Source organism: Lolium rigidum, chromosome 6, assembly GCF_022539505.1.
Source record: "Lolium rigidum isolate FL_2022 chromosome 6, APGP_CSIRO_Lrig_0.1, whole genome shotgun sequence".
In the NCBI taxonomy this organism is placed as follows: domain Eukaryota; kingdom Viridiplantae; phylum Streptophyta; class Magnoliopsida; order Poales; family Poaceae; genus Lolium; species Lolium rigidum.
In genome coordinates, this window is record NC_061513.1 from 34,604,870 (window position 1) to 34,615,017 (window position 10,148).

The following is a 10,148-nucleotide window of genomic DNA, read 5'->3' on the forward strand; positions in this document are numbered from 1 at the left end:
TAACTATGAGGAAGCCAACAAAGTTGAAAGAAATACAACAGCTGACAGGGCGAGTCGCAGCTTTAAGCAGATTCGTCGCAAGGCTGGGAGAAAAAGCACTACCGTTCTACGCTTTGATAAAACAAGGGGAGAAATTCCAGTGGAACGAAGAAGCCGATAGAGCTTTCGAAGAACTGAAACGCAAAATCTCGACACCACCAGTATTGGTGGCGCCGAAGGAAAAGGAACCTCTCCTGTTGTACATCGCAGCCACACCCCAAGTGGTTAGCACGGTGTTAGTTGTCGAAAGAGAAGAAGAAGGAAAACTCCATGGAGTGCAAAGGCCAGTATATTTCATCGGTGAAGTACTATCGCCTTCAAAACAACGGTACCCTCGGTACAGAAACTAGCATATGGAGTATTTACTACAGCAAGAAAATTGCGACACTATTTTTCGGCGCACCCGATAATAGTGGTCAATGAAGCTCCTCTGTCAAATATATTGAACAACCCAGAAGCTACAGGTCGTGTCTCCCTCTGGGGAATAGAACTTTCCCCTCGGGACATTACATATGAAAAAAGAAAGGTAATAAAATCGCAGGTCTTACCGGATTTTATCGCAGAGTGGATGGAGCTACAAAACACGGGACCTCCAGATTTGTCGAGAACCTGGACTATGAACTTCGACGGGTCCAAAAGGTTAGAAGGAGCTAGAGCAGGCGTGATATTGGTATCACCTGAAGGCAACAAGCTGAAGTACGTCTTACGGATGACGTTCCCAAACGCGTCTAACAATGAAGCAGAATATGAAGCTCTCATACACGGGATGAAGATGGCAAAGGCTTGCGGTGCAACCCGATTGAAAATTTTCGGCGACTCACAGTTGGTAGCACAGCAAGTTATGAATCAATGTGATGCAGTCAATGAGAGTATGATAGCATACAAGGAGATGTATAATGAGCTAGAAAAATTGTTTGATGGATGCGAGGTCAACCACATCAGCATATTGAGCAATGACGAAGCCGACGTCCTTGCAAACATCGGGTCACAATGTCTCGCGATTCCGTCAGGCGTGTTTTGGGAAGAAATAGCGGAGAGATCAACAAAGCCGAAGAAGATGCAGAAAAAAGCAAAAGAAGAAAAAACTTCGGCGTCTCTCAAAGAAACCGTGGAGGACGAAGAGGACCAAGAACTTGTGATGATGGTGGAAGTCCCTTGGATGCAAGTGTACATATCGTATATCCTCAGGAAGGAAATACCCAATGATCCAGTGGCAGCAAGGCGAGTTATTCGATGATCCAAAGCTTTCACAGTGGTCAAAGGGGAGTTATATAAGCGAAGTATTTCAGGCATCTTGCAAAGGTGTGTCACACCCGAAGAAGGAAGAATAATCCTAAAGGATGTGCATGAGGGAATATGTGGTCACCACGCAAGCAGTCGAGCTATTGCAGCCAAAGTCTTTCGGGCAGGATTCTACTGGTTGACAGCAATCGAGGACGCAAAAGAGATAGTACGAACTTGCGACGCGTGCCAGAGATTTGCTGCAAAACCGCACTCTCCGGCCGCAGAACTAATGCCAATACCATTGACATGGCCCTTTGCCCAGTGGGGACTCGACATGGTAGGCAAGTTGCACAAAGATTCGCCAGGAGGATATGAGTACCTGCTGGTTGCTGTCGACAAATTCACCAAGTGGGTAGAAGCAAAGCCAATAAATTCACCAGATGCAGCATCAGCAATAAAATTCGTGAAGGGCATCGTTTTTCGATTGGGATTTCTATTTTCGTGCCCCTGCTTCGTTATTTGTACTCAGTTTTCCCCAGCTCGTTAGTTTTTCCTCAGTTTTCCCCTCCCTCTAGTTTGAAACCCCTCGAAGACGCGGGTTGCCGTCGGTCGGAGGCCTTACCGTTACCGTGAGGTCGGTTCCTCGCCGACCGTCTCGTGCCGACGGGTGGATCCATCTACCGCTGACGCGTGGGCCGTTTTATTTCCTGGTTGTATACGCGGTGCTGCCAATGACAAATGGGGCCGCTCTATGGGGCTGCCGCGGCCAATGACCAGTGGGTCGTCTATTTATTTATAGAAAATTATATATTGCCGCTCTGTGGGGCCTCCGCAGCCAATGACCGCTGTGGTTGTCTATTTTATTTAGAGAATATAATATAGAGCCGCTCTGTAGGGGTCGCCTCAGCCCATGGCACGTGACTATTTTCGCAGCTTAATCTAAAGTGACTCTTATGCTAAACATTGTGCATCCCGACGTTGACCTAGCAGTGGCGGCGAGCATAGCCGTTCTGACCATGCCGATATCGGCATCGGCATCGGCATCGTTTGGAGGATGTGGTGCTCGAATAATAGTGGAAATGCGATATTATTTTTTACATGCATAATATATAGAAAATAGCTAGATCTCTAAATCGATGCATATGAAGCTACATATATATTCTTGGTCATAATCCCCTTAATTATCTAAAGGGGATGGATGCATGGCTTCACGTCGTCGTCGCTTTCATCGTCAGTATCTTCGTCGTCTGAGTAGTAGTACCTCCTGCATATTGTTCCGTCGAACACCTTCACTGTGATCACATCATCGCCTTCATATTTGAAGTGTACGAACCAGCCGAAATCCACACCGTGCGCGATGGCGAATTTCTCCCAGCCCTTGTCGAGGTACATCCGGCCTTGTCCGTCAAATAGGACCTCCACGGTCCGGAGACGAGGACCGCGAGTCAGCTGCTCGCAGATACACCTTAGCCGGCTCCTTGCGCGTCAAGATAGTCCGCAATTTTTTTTGGGAGTTCCTGCAAAGAGATCGAGCGCCGATCGTTTGAAATTAGGGAACCCTTGAAATTAAAGGTTTTTTAGAACATGCCCATAATTAATCACATGCATCATATATGTGGGAACGCGTACGTACCTTCTTGACCAAAGGGTCTTCATAGACGACGATGAAGAACTCCTCTATGATCAATGGCAGTGTTGACGGTGGTGGTGGCAATGATGATGATCCACTTCCCCTTCCCCTTCCCCTTCCCCTTCCGGTCCGCGTCCGAGACGTGGAAGCCATGGCAATGGATAAAGTGTATGTGAACGAAAAGAAGAGAGAGGCAGAACCTATTGACACAAGGGATGGCCGTGTGGGTGTTTATAAGGGAGAGATGACCGTTGTAGGGTTTACACAATAAAATAAGGAGGAGATGACCGTTGTGGGGGTTTATACACAATAAATTAAGGAGGAGACGACCGTTGTGGGGGTATAGTTTATCATTTTACCGTGAAAAGTAATGCCTAAAAGGAAAGTAATGGCTACAAGAAATCGGTGAAGGTTTATTCATTTTTTGCGTGAAAAGTAATGGGTACAAGAAATGGGTGATGGTGTATCATTTTTTGCGTGAAAAGTAATGCCTACACGAAATGGGTGATGGTGTATCATTTTTGTGCGTGAAAAGTAATGGCTACAACAAATCGGTGATGGTTTATCATTTTTGTGCGTGAAAAGTAATGGCTACAACAAAATCGGTGATGGTTTATCATTTTTTGCGTGAAAAGTAATGGGTACACGAAATGGGTGATGGTGTATCATTTTTGTGCGTGAAAAGTAATGGCTACAACAAATCGGTGATGGTTTATCGTTTTTTGCATGAAAAGTAATGGCTACAAGAAATGGGTGATGGTGTATCATTTTTTGCGTGAAAAGTAATGGCTACAACAAATCGGTGATGATTTATCGTTTTTGCGTGAAAAGTAATGGGTACAAGAAATGGGTGATGGTGTATCATTTTTTTGCGTGAAAAGTAATGGCTACAACAAATCGGTGATGGTTTATCATTTTTTGCGTGAAACGTAATGCCTAAAAAGAGTTTATAATTTAGCTCGTGAAAAATAATGCGGAAAACCAAACTTTGCGTGAAGCTAACCGACGACGAGAGAGAGAGAGGGTGGTGGCCCCGACCGAGAGAGAGATAGGGGTTATCCTGCCCGTTAGATCATACGATCAACGGTCGTCGGGCACGATCCGCGTGACATGGGCTAGACCAATCGGGGCAATGTTGGGCGTCCGTGAGAGTTTGTGAAGGGAGAGGGCAAAACTGAGTAGTATCAAGAAATCAAGGGCAAGTGAGTAGTAAACGAGACTAAGGGATTCAAATATGAGATTTAAAAAATGGAAAATGCGTGTTTTGTACAATGAAACCCATCTTGGCCTACCTCAAACTATTTGCAATACAAATCTACATGAGTGTGAAAATTATGGTCTCATTCGGACAAAGTATGTTTTGGGGAAAGCTGTTTTGGGTAGGGCTTATTATGGAAAACCATGCACCTTCATAGCTACTAGGTGATTTGAGAAGTGGCAATTTGTGGTGAAACTTGATTTATCTACGATTTATCTATGATTTGAGAAGTGGAAATTTGTGGTAAAGACTCCATGAGTAAGTGCCACTCCTTTTCGGAATTTTTTGCACATTAAATAACTCATTTAACTAGTTAATCCCATTTGTTGACTCTCTGTTGACCAGCCACTTGAGGGTAAAACTGAGTATATTGCACTAGCCAGTATTAGCACTCAAGGTGAAAACTGAGCATACAAAAAATGCTAGTATATGACTTGAGGGTATACATGAGTATATCTAAATTTCCAGGGTTAGACTCGAGGACGCGTGTTGCGGTGCAGAAGTGGAAGACGTGCCATTGTTGACGCGTGTCGCTGTGCAGACGTGGAAGACGTGCCATTGTTGACGCGGGTCGCATTTAGGACGCGTAAGCCCCTCTCTCCCTCCCTCTGCACACAGTACGTCTCATTATCGCTCACGCACGAAACCACCCCTCTCACGTCCCATCAACTTCTCCAAAAAACCCCAACCGCCGTACGAGCCCTCCCCTGCCGGCGATGGAGAAGAAGAATGCGCCGGCGGCCATCGCCCCGAGCCCGTCGCCTCCGAGCCCGTCGCCTCCGAGCCCGTCGCCGTCGAGCCCGTCGCCGCCGAGCCCGTCGCCTCCGAGGGCGGCGCATCCGAGCGGCGCATCCAGCGCGGCGCCTCCGTGAACTGGGCCGGTCTCACGGCCGACGGACCACTTCACAAGATCGGCGAATGCTTATTGGCGAAAGAGGAGTACGTGGACAGCTACTCGCTATGAGGCAAGTCCGTAGAAATTGGCGCTCGGGTTTACCCGATCCCGACGTGCACCCGCACGAATGGATCATGCTACACCACGCCCTTTCACGCGCCGCTGAGTTCACCTTCCTCCATCTCGGCACATCCCGCTACGTCACCATAGATCTATCTGCAGTTCGTGCAAGGTTCAAATTCCTCGGCTTTTCCCGTGGCGTCACCATAGATCTTATTTTCAATCTTAGTGCTGAATGTTATCTTTTCAATATATTTTAGATTCTACTTCGTCGGCTTTTCCCGTGGCGTCATCGTGCTTGCCCGGAAGAACCCGCCGCACAAGATACGGCTGCTGAACCCACTCACAAAGAAATCGAACACTAAGTTTGAGGCGCGAGATGCCATCTGTTTTTCTGAAATCGATCGCTGTTATCAAATCCCCGACTATGGTCTTCGTTGCCACACATCACCCGCCGGAAATTGGTTGGGTCGATGAGAGCACTCCAACTAAGGATATAAATGAAGATGGGGATTGGGGAGAAGGAAGATTTTCGATCAAGAACCATTGTTTCCGTTGCATTACCCCGTTCAATGGTGAACTGTATGCAGTAGCTGCGGACAATTTTGAGATCGGAAGAATAGTGTGCACCAATGTACGGCTGCAGCAGCGCGCGAGCACTCTGTCAAGATGGAGACACTAATTTCATTTCCAGAACTTGGACGTCGAAGTTCTACCTTGTGAAGTCGGATGGTGATCCGTCTGCTTGTGTTGTTGGTCAGCGCGGCTTTGGCGGGCAAACCATTGGTGTACCGTGTGGACACTCGGAGCCGCTCTCTCCATCCGGTCGGTAACATTGGCGGTAATGCCTTCTTCATGAATTATATCCGGTGTATCTCCGTCGACACCGCAGTGTACCCGACACTTCAACCTCGGCAGCATCTACTACACGGATTTGGGTTATATCGAGAGTACTCTCATGATACAAATGCCTAGGATGAGTGGCCACTACGTGTGGATAGAATAGGACTCTACGGTTTGAGAAATGAACACGAGGCCATACCGTTTGGAGGATGTATTGGCCTCACACTGCAGACGGAAGGAGTTCAATGAATATTTCCTTGGGAATTGCACGAATGGAGCGACGAAGAAATATATGGGGAGGAATGAAGAACAAATTCATTCATCCTAATCTTCTTGTTGTCCATACATTGCGTGCGTGATCTTGTATATTTTTGCAGCTTAGTTTGTCGTGAACATTAACAATGTTATTGGCTGCTTTTGGCTGCTGTATGCAGTTTACCTATGTATTATACTTAGTTTTCTGATTATGCTGCTGTGAATTTATCATATAATAGCTTCTAGATTTGCTACTAGATTTGCTGCCATATTGGGCAAAAAATGAGGGCCAAAAGGCATAAATAACCCCAGAGATTTGCTACTAGATTTGCTGCCATATTGAAGAAAGACAGAAATAGAAGCTTCTCTAGATTTGATACTAATTTGGTGAAAAAGACAGAGAGAGAAAGAGGGGAAAAGGTGCTCTTAAAAATGCCAATTTGGGCCGAGAGAGACAAAACCCAGCTCCCGCTCACGTGCAACCAAACGCTTCTCGTCCCGTCCCACGCGGTCCCTTTCTACCAGCCCCACGCGACGCGGCCCCACACGACGCGGCCCCACAGACGACGCGGCGCAACACGTCAGCACAGAACGTCCAAATAAACGGATTCCTTCCGTCTGAGCTCCTTCTGCGGGTCTTCAGACAAAGGCTAGGGTAAAACTGAGGAAAAACTAAGGGGCTGGGGAAAACTGAGCACAACTAAGGAACCGAGGGCACGAAAATAGAAATCCCTTTTCGATTTGGGGTACCTCACAGCATCGTCACAGATAATGGCAGCAACTTCACGTCGAAGGAGTTCAAGGCGTACTGTGCTGAAGTAGGCATCAAATTGCACTTCGCATCGGTTGCACATCCCCAAACTAACGGTCAAGTCGAGAAAGCCAATGGTATCATCTGCAATGGCATTAAAAACGTCCGCTAGGACCGCTTGAAAAGGCTCGAGACACCTGGCCAGAAGAATTGCCAAGCGTTTTGTGGAGCATACGAACAACACCAAACACGGCGACACAAGAAACCCCGTTTTTCCTCGTCCACGGAGCTGAAGCCGTACTACCAATTGAAATAGAGCATGATTCTCCAAGAGTAACAGAGCATGACGAAGAAACATCACGAAAAGTTCGGGAGGATGATATGGATGCACTCGATGAAGCCCGAGATGAAGTACTGTCACGAGTTACCAAGTACCAGCAAGATCTGAAGAACTACCACAGTCGACGATTGCGGCCGAGATCTTTCCAGGTCGGTGATCTAGTTCTACGGCTCAACCAGCAAAGTACAGAGAAGCTCGAGTCACCATGGTTGGGACCTTACATCATCACGGAAGTCATCGACGGAGGAGCGTACAGGATCAAGGACAAGAAGACAGGGGTTCCCGAGAAAAACCCCTGGAACGTGGCGCAGCTCAGGCGGTTCTATGCCTAGAGCCGAAAATATAGTCCTTCTCTGTAAAAATACAATGTACTGAAACGCCCGCGAGTTTTCAGACGCACTCTTTTCCTTTTCGGGGCACCGAGTGGGGCCGGAAAGGTTTTTAATGAGGCGGGCTCGCGGTGCTGCAATATAATAAAGATAGTGGAGATATACTTCTTATTCTTCGACACGCTCGGGGGCTCAACGCCTTTAAGTCTCAAAATACGTACAATATAGATTTACCGAAATATTTCGCCTTGGTACACTAATACCTTGCCAAATATAAAAATCGGAAGCCAACAACTATAATTATAGTGTACACGTCAAAAATCTTATTGCTTTGGTCCAAGAACCTCGCAACAAAAATATAGAACTTCGATATTAAGATACTCGAAGACTTGCAACCCATCAATGAAAAAACAAGGATGTCTTATTACAACAGAAGGAAAAATCTTCAAGATGGAAAAAAACAGTACAAACTCTAGCCAGAAGGCTCGGGGGCTCTAACAATATAGAGCACTTTGCAATATACAACAAATTTCTTCGGGAATAAAAAAGAAAATCAAAAAAGATAGAGACACAAGGTTTCCAATATGGTACAAATCAGTCAAAGCCCAAAATACTATCTACGGACAAGCCTCTGGTTGTTTTATGTTCAGCATAGGACCCCTTGATGAAGAATTCTGAGTCCATCCGAAGAAGCTCATCTATCATCGACTCGGCCACAGGAGCTACCATCTCATCGATTGTGTCAATATCATTTTTTCGCCGCGTTTTCTTGGCCAGGCAATTAGCAACAATCTTCGTCAGGTCTAATTTTGGATAACAAATATTTATCATAATCATGGCAAACCTTGCTCCAGCAGTCAATTGAGCTCGCACAAAATTATGAATGTGGGGAGCATCTCTGAATACCTCCAGCAATTCAGGAAGAGTTTTGGGAACCTCATTTCGAGGAAACAAAGTCTTGTAAACAAGGGTTAATGTTGTCGTGCAAAAATTGAGAAAGTCGCGCACTTGGCAAGCACGATCTTGGAACCTGACAATTTGTTGGGTTCGTTCAGGAGTGGCTGATACGTCTCCGACGTATCGATAATTTCTTATGTTCTATGCCATATTATTGATGATACCTACATGTTTTATGCACACTTTATGTCATATTCGTGCATTTTCTGGAACTAACCTATTAACAAGATGCCGAAGTGCCGGTTGCTGTTTTCTCGCTGTTTTTGGTTTCAGAAATCCTAGTAACGAAATATTCTCGGAATCGGACAAAATCAAGACCCGGGTTCCTATTTTCACCGGAAGCATCCGGAACACCCGAGAAGGACCGGAGGGGGCCACAGGCCACCCAGACCATAGGCCGGCGCGGCCCAGGCCCTGGCCACGCCGCCCTATGGTGTGGCCACCCCTTCGACCCTCATGCGCCGCCTCTTTGCCTATATAAAGCCCCTGGATCGAAAACCCTGAGGCGAAGAACCACGATACGAAAAACCTTCCAGAGCCGCCGCCATCGCGAAGCCAAGATCTGGGGGACAGGAGTCTCTGTTCCGGCACCCTGCCGGAGCGGGGAAGTGCCCCCGGAAGGCTTCTCCATCGACACCGCTGCCATCTCCACCGCCATCTTCATCACCGCTGCTGCTCCCATGAGGAGGGAGTAGTTCTCCATCGAGGCTCGGGGCTGTACCGGTAGCTATGTGGTTCATCTCTCTCCTATGTACTTCAATACAATAATCTCATGAGCTGTCTTACATGATTGAGATTCATATGATGATGCTTGTAATCTAGATGTCATTATGCTAGTCAAGTGAGTTTTACATATGTGATCTCCGGAGACTCCTTGTCCCACGTGTGTAAAGGTGACAAGTGTGTGCACCGTGTGGGTCTCTTAGGCTATATTTCACGGAATACTTATTCACCGTTGAATGGCATAGTGAGGTGCTTATTTATATCTCTTTATGATTGCAATGTGTTTGTATCACAATTTATCTATGTGCTACTCTAGTGATGTGTTATTAAAGTAGTTTTATTCCTCCTGCACGTGTGCAAAGGTGACGATGTGTGCACCGTGTTAGTACTTGGTTTATGCTATGATCATGATCTCTTGTAGATTGCAAAGTTAACTATTGCTATGATAATATTGATGTGATCTATTCCTCCTACATATGCATGAAGGTGACGAGTGTGCATGCTATGCTAGTACTTGGTTTAGTCTTTTGATCTATCTTACACTAAAGGTTACTAAAATATGAGCATTATTGTGGAGCTTGTTAACTCCGGCATTGAGGGTTCGTGTAATCCTACGCAATGTGTTCATCATCCAACAAAAGTGTAGAGTATGCATTTATCTATTCTGTTATGTGATCAATGTTGAGAGTGTCCACTAGTGAAAGTGTAATCCCTAGGCCTTGTTCCTAAATATCGCTATCGCTGCTTGTTTCTTGTTTCTATCGTGTTACTACTGCTCGCATTACTACTCGCTTGTTTATTGTCCTGGGCAAAGCACTTTTCCGGTGCTGTTGCTACTACTTAT